This window comes from Sciurus vulgaris, assembly GCF_902686455.1.
Source record: "Sciurus vulgaris genome assembly, chromosome: 8".
NCBI classification, from domain to species: Eukaryota; Metazoa; Chordata; class Mammalia; order Rodentia; family Sciuridae; genus Sciurus; species Sciurus vulgaris.
Genome location: NC_136468.1, coordinates 21,151,184 through 21,164,813, shown reverse-complemented (window position 1 = coordinate 21,164,813; position 13,630 = coordinate 21,151,184). Strand labels below are relative to the sequence as shown.

Sequence of the window (13,630 nt, the reverse complement as noted above, 5' to 3'; positions counted from 1 at the left end):
GCTTGCTGTGGTGGAGCACACCTTTAATGTAGTGACTTGTGAGGCTGAGGCAAGAGAACTTACAAGTTTGAGGCCAGCCTCAGCAACTTAGTCAGACCCTGTCTCAAAAATAAAAGGGCTATGGGTGTATCTCTGTAATAGAGCAGCCCTGCCTTAAATTCCCAGTACTGCCAAAAAACAAAACAAAACAAAAGCTATGCCATTATCAGTGGACTGATGTCTTTGGTGTATCCTTGTATTTTTTTTTTTTTTTTTTTTTTTTTTTGAGGGGGGGTGCTGGGGATTGAACCCAGGGCCTTGTGCTTACAAGGCAAGCACTCTACCGACTGAGCTATCTCCCCAGCCCCTCTATCCTTGTATCTTTGATGGCAAATACCAAATTAGCCTTTTTACATTTACTTGCACATCTACCATATGCTATTTCTGGATATTGATTGTTTCTAAAATGCACTGAGCAGAGTCCTCATCTTTTCCTTGAAATTATATGAAATGTATTTTGTTCAAGGCATACCTTTTACCTATTACCTCATTTATTTTGGTATCTGGAATGCAATGATGGAAAAAATAAAAAAACAGTCTGATTCTTAGTTTACAAAGTGAAAATTCATGTCCAGGTTGACATTATTGACCCTAAATATCACACTACAAGTAAGTCATAGGGTAATACTGGAAATAGCGAGATATGTGAGTTTTGAAGTCTTCCTTGGATTGCCTAACACTTCTTTTGTTGTTGTTTTAAATCAACTATAGGGATCTTAGGCAAGATGTTTCACCTTTTCTTTTTTTTTTGTTTGCTTTTTTGTTGTTGTTGTTTTTTTAAGGTGCTTCATCTTTTGGTGTCTTGGTTTTTCTCAATTGCCTCAATAGTACTTGCTTTACCTCACACTACTGCAAGGCCAGATTATCGTTTGATTGCAAAAGCAATTTGAATCCTTACTAGCAATGTTACTGTACTGTTCATGCAGGTCCATATTTGTCCTCATTGAAATGAGAGTGATGTAGTTTCCCACTTGTCCAGTCACCTAGGTGCAGAGTATCTTCTCTTATTTTCACCAATGAGAAGAATCAGTGTTGCAAATTTTCCAAAACAGCAAATAATTTAGAAATGTTTAGTATGTCAGCATTTACCTGGATCTCTTATGTTCTAAGAATTAATAATTCAAGAAACAAAAGCTAAAATAATTTGAGTGATTGAGAGTAAAATAAGAAACTTTATGATTTTGCCTTCATTTTCTATTTTTTTTAACTCCCATAACTTATTGTTAGAAATGTGTGCTTCTCTCTAACCAATGCGAAGTTCTAGCCTAAATCGTTGTTGTTATTGTTGTTGTTGTTGTTGTTTTCCCAAGCATTTCAATGCTTTGGGGAGATAGGAATGGATATTTATGAGGAAGCCTTTTCTTAGCTTCTGTAGAAGCATCAACTGTATACAAATTGTGACAAAATACATAATTAAATATCTTCAGAATACATTTGAAAGCAGTTTTGCTGTGAATCATCACTCCTGGGACTAATCCCCTGAAGATTGTCCTGGCTACAGTCCATGGAAATCCAACATGCATAAACCCAGCCTCTCCTTTACTTACATGCTACTTTTTTTTTTTTTTTTTTAAAGAATTTGGCATATTCTTTTCAATTTTTTCCCACAGACCTCTTTGTCATCGACATGTTATCTTCAGGGGCAAAAATCTCTAGTTCATTTTTAATCCTTTCAAATGCTGGTTTTGGTGTTCATTGATATCATTGTGATACTTGCTGGTAGACTTGCTATTTCTATTTGAAGGAATTTCTCCCCTTTCCTTTGTGCAAAGATCTCATAGGGATGATGGAGATTTCTAGGGAAATGAAGTACTCTGTGGAAATCTTTGTGTGTGTGTGTGTGTGTGTGTGTGTGTGTGTGTGTGTGTGTATGAATTATATATATACAAACACACATATACATACACACATCCATACATCCATACATACATATATGTACATTTGCATTATATATTATATACATATTATATATATGTATATATTTTTTTCATGAGTACACATGTATGCACATTTACACATGCAAATATATATTCAGGTGCATGCATACATATATATGCATATATAAAAATATTATTTTCAGGTATACATATTCTTGAAAAATTAAGAAATAACTCATTCCCTTCAGTAAATTACTCTAAATTGTTACATCTAATCCATCATTCTGTTCATATTCCCTAGTGGGAATTTATAAAAATGAACAAACATTTTGGTCTAGTCTCTGTCTTGTACCTCTACCTACTTCCACTCCCTAATTCTCTCCTAGTTGGAAGAAGTGCTCTAGAAGTAGATGAAGAATAAACAAGATGGACTAGCAGTTTTCTGCTCTTCTCTCTCCTTTTCTACGGTGGCAAAGAACAGCTCCACTGTGCACTCTCCAGCTGTAGAAGCAGATGTGCCAGGTGCAGTGTAAAAGTGTGATCATGGCCTTTGCTGTTTCACCAGGACATTGCCAAAAATAGAACTGGTGGCATAGTTAAGTCAAGCTGCAGGGTTTCCTGAACATCTGGGATACGTGTCCATTGCCAGCAGAGGCTTGGTAGTGCAAATGCTGTTTCTAATTTCTGTAGTGAAGAAAACCTCCATACATCTCTGGGGCATGGGGACAGTACAATCCAGATCCTGCACCTGCCCATCCAACTGGTCACCAGTTTTATAGGTTCACAATTCTAGTTCTTTGTGGTTATAAGAATGCATGCCTAAATGGCAGAGTGAATGTGCGTGGACATGCATGTGTGTCTTCGTGCTTGTATAAGTACACAAATAGAGAGGTGTATATGGACTCAAACAAATTTATACCTATAGAAAGTGTATATATGTACAGTTTTTAGAGATTTGCTAAATTGGGTCCAACATGATGCTGACATGCTGGCTCTCATGAAATTGGTTTTCATTAAAGTCTGCAGGTTGTTCTTGTACTGGCAATGGCTTTGATTAAGCACTGGGTTAGGGTCATATCCTAGAATAACAGCGTTTTGAAATCCCTGGCTGTTTTTGAAGGAATTGTGATTAACGTTCTGGCTGTTTTCCCATGATTACTAATGTCTGCTGAGGCTTGAGTTTCCCTGGCTGTTATTGGTGATTGAGTTGTGTGGCAGCCCCTTGTGCTTTCTTGCCAATATCAGTGGCATTCTCTGGGGGGAAGTGATTTTGCATTGAAATGCGAGAACTAAAAGCCGTAACAAAATTAACACGGGGTCTAGGGTTTCCGATGTGACTACAGAGCTCAAATGGGAATGTTTCCTAAAGCCTAATTTATCTGTGATTGAATTTCAGACTAAACAAAGCTGCCTTGATGAGAAGGGAGAGAAACCTATCTTAAAGAGATTATGGATGAACAGGTTGAAGAATTCAATATGGCAGGGTGAGGTTTGGGAATCAGACACTTTGGCTTCAGCCAGACCTTCTTCCTGACACGTGTGTTCTGTGTCTTGGCCTGAGCAGCCCAGGCAGCAGCACATGTGGGGGACCCCTGCTGTTAAGAAGGATCTTTGCGACTGAGGGGAAATAGAAAATGAGAACCATTTTTTCCATGTGCAAAAAAAAATATGTGTGTGTATGTATAGTGAAGGTGTGGGTTGTAGGGGAGTCATTTCATAGGTTTTAAAATGTATTGTGGGTTATGTCTTTTTAAAAAATAAAGATTATTGAACATGCAGTATTACCTCAATCATGTTCTTTTCCACAGTGGGAAAAAAAAAAGTGTTGGATTTTAGAAGTCAAGTATATATTGAATGTGTGATTTTTTTTTTATTACTATCAAATTTCTCCATAATTTCATTTTATTTGTGTCCTTTTATCTCTAGAAATTTTAGGGGCTTTTTTTTTTTTTTCTACTTATATAGGTTATTAAGTCCTTGGGGGTAGGGCACCATGTCTTAGAGTGTGTTTTCTCTTACTGTGAAACATAGAGAATTTTTAAATACCTGTCTGCCTTGACTTAGACTTTCCCTTTGTTATCTACAACAATAATTTTTGAACTCATCTGGAATGTCATGCAGATACCTAAATAATTAAGTTTATCTTAACTCGAGAAAGTTCTGAACTTAAAAGCTTGACACAGGATTTCCCATTCAGCTATGGTTATGTGTTTACTTAATGTTTGGGGGTAAGTTTAAGATAAAATACCTTCTGCTTTTGTTTCAGGTAGCATTAGATTTTTCATATGAAGAAAAGAGAACAGTAAAATAGTAAGTGTGTACATATATATGAACTTAGAGGCTAATTGGTCAATTATTCAGCAGATACTTTGAGTATCCACTAATGTCAGATACTTGAGATATAAGAGCAAACTGAAGTTTCTGCAATCTCTTACTGATTTTCTTTTACTTTGAATTTTTTCATTGAGATAAGATTCATGTGTCAAAGTATCACACAGAGTTGTGTGATCATCACCACTAATTCTAAAACATTTAGAATAATAAATGTTAAATAATTCTACAATCAATCTATTTTCTGTCTGTTTGGATTTGCCTAATCTGGACTTTAAATATAAATGGAACCATATACTATGTAGCCTTTTTGTCTGACTTCTTCACTTAGCATAATGTTTTTAAGGTTCATTTATGTTGTAGCATGAATTAGTACTCTACTCCATTTTTCTGAGGTAAGGATAACTATTTAAGGAGTAAATACAAGATTCGTGTCTACTAGAATTTTAGTGGAGATATGGAGTAAGTACTTGGACCTGTAACTCTGGAGTTCAGGAGAGAGGTCTGGGCTGAGACACCAATTGAAAAGTCATTATCATCTATATGATATTTCAAGCCACCTTGATTTAATGAAGTCTTCTTTGGAGCATAAATACAGCAGAGAAAGTGTTTAGGAGTTGAGCCTGGAACATTTAAGTCATTAAAAGGTCATAAAAAGGTTAGAAACTAACAAGAAAATTCCAGAAGCTTTGTGAGTACCTGAGGTCTCTTCCTAAGACATCATATGCTGGAAGCTAAGTAAGGAAAGTGTTTCAAAAAGGGAATGGCTAATTGTGTCTTGTGATGCTGCTAAATCCAATATGAAAGAAAAGAATTGAGAATAGTTCATTGTCCAAGAGTATTTTATGAAGTTAGCTTCCACATCACCATCTTCAAGAAAAAAGTTGAAAGTTTCGGTGTTGTTAATGTTGTTAATGGCAATTCCCATGGTCCTTAATCTCTCATAACCCTGACAACATCACATCTATAGTCTGTGCCATCTAACCCTTTTCTTTATTTTACTTATGTCAGTTACCATGCAGAGCCCAGAGCTCCCCACTCATGTGAGTTAGCTTTCTATCATATAAAATACCTGAGATCTTCAGCTTACTAAGACAAAGGTTTTGTATTGGTTTACTCTTTCAAAGATTCCAGTCCATGATTGTGTGAGCGAACCCATTGCTTTTAGGCCTCTGTAGAGTTGCTGATGGTGATGGTGGGCAGAGTGTGGTAGAATAGATTGTTTACCTCATAGCTAGGAAACAAAAGAAAAAGGAGCCAGGTTCCCAAGATCCCTTTAAAGAGTGTGGCTCCAGTAACCTAAGCACTTCCCACTTGGCTTCACCTTGTAAAGGTTCTACCATCTCCAAGCAGCGCCACTCTGAGACCCAAGCCCACCTGGGCCACATGGGCCCTTGAGGGACGTTCGGCATCCAAACTCTAGAGCTGGAGGTACAGCTCAGTGGTAGAGCACTTGCTTAGCATGTGGAAGGCCTTGGGTTTGTTTCCAAAAGCACAAAGAAGCAAACAAACAAACAAATGTCCAGGTTAGAGTAGCAGTTAAACAACTTTTCAAGCCCTTATCTCTGGCAATGCTATATACATCTCCATTTCCCTCCTCTTTCAATGCTGAGCTTTCTTGCCTCATCATTGCAAATCCCTTATATTCCGATTATCTTCACTGAATGTTGCTTTAACCTTCTTAGAGCAATAAGAACTAGAACCCTTCTCATCCTTGAGAACTTGCCTGCTTAAATGGTGGGTCATCTCTCACACACAGAGATGTCACAGGTGTCTTGCTTGCTGCAGCTTCTTCCAGACCATTTTCTTTCTCTTTTTTCCTAAAAAATCCCATGCCTTCAGATTATTCCATCCATTATTATTCCTTGTTCTAATTATTTATAAACCCTAGGATTGTTCCAACTTTATCTAGCTGCAGATCATACAGTGTGTATTCACCAATAATAAATTATTTTCTGACTTTTGGTAAGCATCATTATTATAACCTGGCTTCAGTGTAGTTTACAAAAGCAAGGACAGTTTTTTTAAACCAGTTTTTTTTTTTTTTTTTTTTGAGACAGTAGTAAATATGGAAGATGACAAATGCATTAATCAAGCTCCTGCTGTACAGGCTCAATCTTAAAACAAGGCATGAATTTTAAGTGGTTTGTATAGTTGAAAGGAGATCTCAACACGTGTCTGACAAGCTGATCAAATGATAAAGTGAAAGAAAACTGGGCCTCAACCTTTTGGGCAGCCCGTGAAAGTAAAGGCACATTGCCGTTTTCTGAGACAGATGGAATGTGAACAACTAATAAATCAGGTTTTGAAACATTGAAGAACAACTCACTTCAATGCATATGGTGTTGGATCTTAGACAAGATAGTATTGGGAGTAAAAATAGATTAGGCAGCATCAGGAGGACATTGTACCTAAGCATCATCTGCATAACAATATTTGGATCATTTTGTGGCATTGGGCTCAGAAGTTAAATAAATCAGTAATTGCAGAACACCATAAGGAGCCTTGGAGGTCTCTCTAGAGTTGTACATAAAAGAGATCAGAGTGAAATTGTACGAACACCAGCATTCTGTTATTATTTGAATATGTTCTTTTCTGTTGTGCTTAAGAAGATCAGGAGACTGTAATCATTTTATAAACTTCTCATAGCAAGCATTAACAATACAAATTCAGATTATTGTAATGGGCAAATTTGCATCAATGGTTGTTCCATGCTAGGCGGTTGTCTCTTTTGTTCATAGACTGATATAATGTGGACCGACCACTGCATACTACTTAAGTTTATATAAAAGCAAACAGATGCCAAGCATGTGCAGGCCTGTAATCCCAGCAGCTTGGGAAGCTGAGGCAGGAGGATTGAAAGCCAGCCACAGCAATTTAGTGAGTTCCTAAGCAACTCACTGAGACCCTGTCTCAAAATAAGAAAAACAAAAAGAACTGGGAATGTGACTCCGTGGTTAAGTGCCCCTGGGTTCAATCTGTGGAATAAAATAAACAAACAAACAAACAAACAAAAAGATAAAACAGGCATGGCTTGAAGACTATATTTAATATTTGCCAAAAGATGTGGGGAGTAGAGCAACCAAGAATTGAAATTATTAAGTAATTTTAAGTCATACTTTTTAAAACTTGTAAATAGAGTTAGAAAATTTATAAATAAGGCATTGAAAGTTTCATTAGTAGAATATGCCTGAACTTGAAGATGTTCAGAATTTGATGGTAGAATTTTCCTGGGAGTTTGTTTTAAGGTAGATTCTGAGGTTTTAGTTTCATGTAATTTGCTTTAATCTGATTTTGAGATCTACTTTTCTGGGACAAATGAAAAATAGTTATGGAAATACATTTTCTTTGGAAAGATCAAAAACGAGTCTAGTGAGTATTTCCTCCCATTCCTGAAAGGTACTGGAACCAGTTTAACAATTTGTTAATTTCTCCATTGAATTTATGTTAATTTTCTACCTTCTCAGTATGGTTTTATATTTATTACATTCATTGAATTGTGAAGACTATCAGCAGGTTAGGAATTCTCCTGAAAGATGGGATAAAAAGACTTTACCTTCAAGATGGTCACAGTCCCTGGGCAAGGAGAGGGCAACACATTTTAACTGTCTCAGAAAAGCTCTGAAAATAAAGATGAAATAAAATATTAACATATGAGCTGCATGAACCTAGTTAGGCAAAGCAGTAATTTGTTCTGGGCCCAAAATTTAAAGTTTTCCTCAGTTGTAAACTTGTAACCATCTTATACCCAGTTGTGAGGTTTTGTCTTCAACCTGCTGTGAATTTGGAGAGGTGCTATCAGCATATGTCAGGTGAATCCTTTAGACAGGTTCCTTGGAGACCATTGCCTGCCACCCCTAAGCCACTCCTGTCACACTGAGAGCTTCTGACGAGGTGCACTGAATGTCATGCTAGCAGGTCTTCTGCTTTGCCTTGTGTTTGGCTTCCTAGGTATGTACTGCTTGCCAGGCTTGCGCTAAGCAAAAGGGATCCAAAATGTCTGAAGACAGGTGTTTACCTTGAGGGAGTTACTTTAATAGGAGAGCAATTAATGTTATAAACATAGTGACAGTCAACTCTGCCGTCAAAACAGAGCCCTGGGAAGACCAGGGGCTTCTTCAAAGCACTTTTCATTGGAGGGGGCCAATCAGCAAGTTTGACCTGAGTAGTGAAATTTTATTAACTGTTCTTCACTTGTTAAATAATAATAAAAATAAATACATTATTCAAACATGCTGCAGCAGGGTTTAGGGGAATTTCTTACTAAAGATGCTAGTGGGTCCAGGGAAAATTAATAAGTGATTATTATCTGTGTTAACCGTTACTAATGTATTTCTAGATGTTTTATTTATTTATTTTGGAAGAATTTCAAAACAAGCACAAATGTTGGTAAACAAGATACATATGACTTCCACATTATGCACATTTAATATTGCAGTTTTCTACATTTTACTACATTTCCTTCATTTTCTACTTTCATTTTTATTCTTGTTGAAGCATCTTAATGCAATTCTCAGATGTCATGACATTTACTCCTACATTCTAAATATGCATCTTTAAAATATAAGTGTACTTTCTAAGGTAGCATCAATTTCTACAACTGTTTAATATTGTCCTTAGTCTCATGGAAGTGTAATGAACTCTCATTATACATTTTGCTTTCATTTAGGATTTACTAATTAAAAAAAGTCAGTTGAAAAGAAATATTTTTTGTTGTGTGAAATCCAATATAAAAATTACAGAACTCCTTCATTTTATTCTATATGTAGATTTTTGCATACTTAAGCTAACCTTATAGCTTTTTAGGTCTTGATTTGGATATTTATACCAAATTATTTTTGGACTTTTATAAATATAGCATATTCCAATTAGATGTTTATTGTGCCTATAATAAGTTGAAACATAGTAATAATTTTCTGATATTATTAATTCACAATAGCTCTGCAGCAGTCACTGACTGTCCCTCTGCGTGTGATAATCACAAGGACTGTAGCTGAGGAGGAACATTAATAAAGGAATATTTTCCCATGACTTCAACTCTTATATTGACATATAAATACAAATTTAAAAAACAGTTCTAACCAAAATGAGGATAGACTGTATATATAGAAGTGGAATCACTACCCTACATGCGAAGTTTTGGGGGGGAGCGATGATAAAGTTTATGTAATAAGAATCAAGAGAATAGTTATAAAATCATTAGTATCATAGAGCAGACTCAAAGTGGCTCCCTGGAGTGAATGTCACATCTTTCCATTCAGTGACACCATCTTGATTGCTTGAAATTGGCCTTAATGGGGAGTATTTGCACCATAGAAATCAGCAAATGCTATGAATCAAGGTTCCTGCTCTTCTCAGAAAGCTGATTATCAAATATTAACCAATATTCCAGTGGTTATAATCCATGAAAAACTTTTTACCTATGTAATGAGAGACCTGAACACTTTTTTTTTGTGTACTCTTAGACTTTACTTTTTTAAAAAACTGTTCCATTTTTTTATGATCATTTGCTCTTTTGTGTGTGCAATATTCCTTTTCGTTCTTAATATAATTAGATATGATTAGACATGTTATAAATTTCATTCCTTTTTTATGTTCCTATGTGACTAGGACAGAACATAATGGTAATTCTTTAGAGTAGTTGACTCCTGTAAAATCCTTGGTGATGGTCTGTGACTTACTATTTATGTGTTTAATTCCAAGACATTTTTATGAAATCCCAGAATCTCACTATTGTAATTGTTTCTTATTTTCCAATCTATGCTTTAAATCTGCTTTATGATATCATGACAAATGATCTCCTGCTTCACTTTGGGAAAACAAACAAATGACTTAAGTTACAAGGAAGAAACTACCTTCCAAGTCATTACTTTTCTATACCCTCTTAATGTTTAGCAGGTTTTTACTTTAATAAAACCAGATCTACACTTCACAACTTTTTTTGATTGACAGATAATATTTGTACAGCATTTTGGGTTGCAGTATGATAGTTTGATACATGTGTTCAGTGTTTAATGAGTAATGATCAAATCAGGGTAACTAACATTTCCATATGCTTAAACATTTATTATTTCTATGTGTTGGGAACCTTTGAACTCTTCTAGTTCTTTCATAATATATTTCACATTGTTGTAGCCTTACTAATTCCTCCTAACTGAAAGTTCAAACCTATTTGTCTTCATTTTCTCTTCTAAGACCACAGAAAATGATCTTCACTCCTTTTTCATACGTAGCACTTGACATATCTGAAGATTGTCATCATATTCCTTCCCACACCTCCACTCTTCTAATTCACTTGTTCCCATTTATTATTCTATTTTTTTAACACTAGAATAAAACAATAAAAACTTAACCTGCTTTCCTATAAGGATTTGACTCTTAACAGCTTCTTCATAGGGGAAATTAGCAAAATTCTTATATCCATGTTTCTATGTTATAATAACTAGCATTTGTAATTATAATTTTACCAAAAAAATTATGGCGAGCTTCCCACACATTTATTTGTTCCATATAAAAAAACCATGAGGGTAAGGAAGGTATTATTATCTGTTTATAGACAAGTAAATAAGGTTGGAAAAGTTTAAATATCTGGACCAAGGACACATACATCAAACAAGGACAGAGGAAATAGTGGAGTTAGAATTTGACTCCAATATTTGATTTTGTGATTCCAGAAACTCTATTAGTTATACCTGGGGATTGTGCTCTTAAGACTTTGTGTACCTCCTGGAACTGTTTATAAAATGTTGTCTTCTTTTGTATGCGTATTTTTCTAAGTAGGGAATCCATAATTTAGATAAGATTCTGAAAAACTTTGGTGACCCCACAAAGGTTAAGAGCCTTGGCCATGTTGCCTGCCTCTCTGAAAAATCATTCACCAGAGACTTATTTAGAGGCAGAATCTTTAATAAATAAAGATTTGACTTTAATACTTTCCTACTTGACAGACATACAGGTTTGCCTTTCTCTAGGTTGAACCACTTGACTGTAGCATATGAATTGAATATGTAATGAGCATTCTTCATTGCTTAGGTCCAATAAGAGGAGAGAGAGAGAGAGAGAGAGAGAGAGAGAGAGAGAGAGAGAGAGAGAGAGAGAGAGAGAGAGAGAGAGAATATAGTGTTACATATTTTATTACGTTTTTTATTCTTCTCATATTATGATTTCCAAATAATTTATTGTTTGTTTTATAAGTAATAAGAAATAAATTTAGCCAAAGTAAATCTGACTTATGGAACTTGTCTTATACTTTATAGTCACACCTCATTAAATAATATCACATTTCTGTCAGTTTAATGGGTGCTATCAACTTATTTCTCTAGTTATTTTGAGAGAGACTGAATTTTCATTTATATAGTAAGTTTAAAATTGTTCTAAGACTCTTAGGTATTAGCTTTAGGTTGGGTGAGCTTTGTTCAAAGTTCTGAGAAGACGGCTAGAGTGGGCGTAGATGTGGAAATATTGATTTTTCTGCAAATGGGAAAGTAAAGGATGTCCAACTTGTTGACATCTGTATAAAGAAAGAAGAGAAGAAGAGTGAGGGAGCTCGTAGTGAAGACTGGAGTTTGAGAATGGAGAAGGGCGGATATAGTTGTTGGAGAGGGAATTATCTGCAGAAATGTGGTGGATAATCAGGGTAGAGTTGAAGGCCCCATTTTAGCTGGCCAGCATGCAGTGTATAAACAGAATGAAGGCAGGTAATTGGGCTTCTCCAGGGTTGGCCTTCCCCAGATTGGTCCGATGAAAGGCAAGTGGCATTGGCAAGAGTGCTTGAAATCTTGTTTGAACAAAGAAGACAGTGAAAAATAGAGAGGTGACAAAATGGGGAAAGGCAAGAAAAGACCCGGTAGATTGGAAGTGATGGCGTCAAAGAAGATTGCAGGAGGAGGGTGGGAAATTTGTAGTTGGAGCAGTGATCGATGGTAATAAGAGGTCGGTGGAGACAGAGGGGACATTAGGGACTGATGCAGGTTGGATTCTCTAGATGCAGACTCTGAAAGAGATGAAGGTGAAAGATACCTCCTGGGAGTCACCAACTATGAAAGCTAGTTTGGCAGAGAAATGTCAGATAGGCAGGCTCTTTACAGCCTATGCTAACAGAGTAGGGATCAGTGAGTGGATCTTGCCCATCAGAACTTTCCTGCCACTTGACTGAAATGGGTGGGACTTTATCCTCTTGCTTATGTAGTCACTAGACATGGCCTGCCCAGGAAGGGCATGGCCTCCACAGGGAAGGTTCTGCATAATCTGCAGAAGGCTGACTATGAAGTTGCTGACAGCGGGAGACTGAGGCTGACAGCACTCGCTACAGCAAAAGCTGAATTTCCTTGAAGGAAATTCTGAGGGGTGCACTCCTGTGTCTCCTACAGTGGCTCGAGTGGAATGAAGCAGGTCGTTGGAGGGGAGAATGTCAAAGCCCTTAGATGCCTATGTGTTGGAGGGCCATGAGCATTATATACCGACGTGATCCACCTCAGTATTGGAAGAATTGAGGGGATGAAAAGAGTGAATCGGAGCAAAAGTTAGTAAATGGTAGCAAAAGAAGGTGTGATGGTTCAGCTCAGAGGGACAGACCCCTAAAGAGTCAGGATTGTTAAACAGTTATTATCCAAATGTTGGAGATGCTGTGGTTAGAATCATGTCTTGGGAAACCACTCAGTCTAGAGAGCCAGTTCTCCTGCCTGTGAGAGTAAATAACAGGCATTCAGAAGCCCATGGAGAAATAGTGCTGATGGGAAAAAAAGGGAATAATTGTGAGTTTTGGAGACTGCAGAAAAGGGCGTCTGAATGAGGAGCAGCTGGAAAGTTGACAATACCATGAGGGGCACTGGAGGAATGGTTTGATAATTACCACCCAAGGAAATTAGCCAATGAAATAGGAACAAGAGGTGTGCTGGCTTTTATTACAGTGGTCAGAGGTTTTGTTTTCTTATGATGGTTGCTTGTCCCAGAAGCTGAAGACTCCACATGCTATTTGGTGGAGAGAATTGACAGAGACATTCCAGAGACTTTGCTCTGGAGCAGAGAGGACATTTTGTAGCAAGACTTATTGGAATATGAATTAAGGAGGGCTTTGTGTTAGAGATGACTTTTGTTTTTGACACTTGATTTTCTTATAGTTCCATTAAGTCATATCACTCCCCTACTGTTAACCTTTAATAGCTTCTCATTATGATAAAAATAACAGCTATATTTTACTTCATATGACCCTCAGGTCCTGTGTGATCTGGCTCTGCCTGCTTTCCCTCTCTGTTCAGACTGTTTCCTCACTAATCTTCCACACCCAGCTGTTTTCTAAGTCCTGAATGTGCCTGTGCCTTCACACTGCTGCCTCCAACACACCTTCCCCAACTCTAGAGATCAATCAGCACTCATCTGTTAGG

General features: G+C 36.7%; 1 protein-coding gene across 1 annotated transcript in view; it reads left to right on the top strand.

The window, feature by feature from the left end:
- The window catches only part of EXOC4 (exocyst complex component 4), a 795,814-nt gene that overhangs the window by 346,160 nt on the left and 436,024 nt on the right, over positions 1–13,630 (top strand). The gene's annotated exons all lie outside the window — the stretch shown is intronic.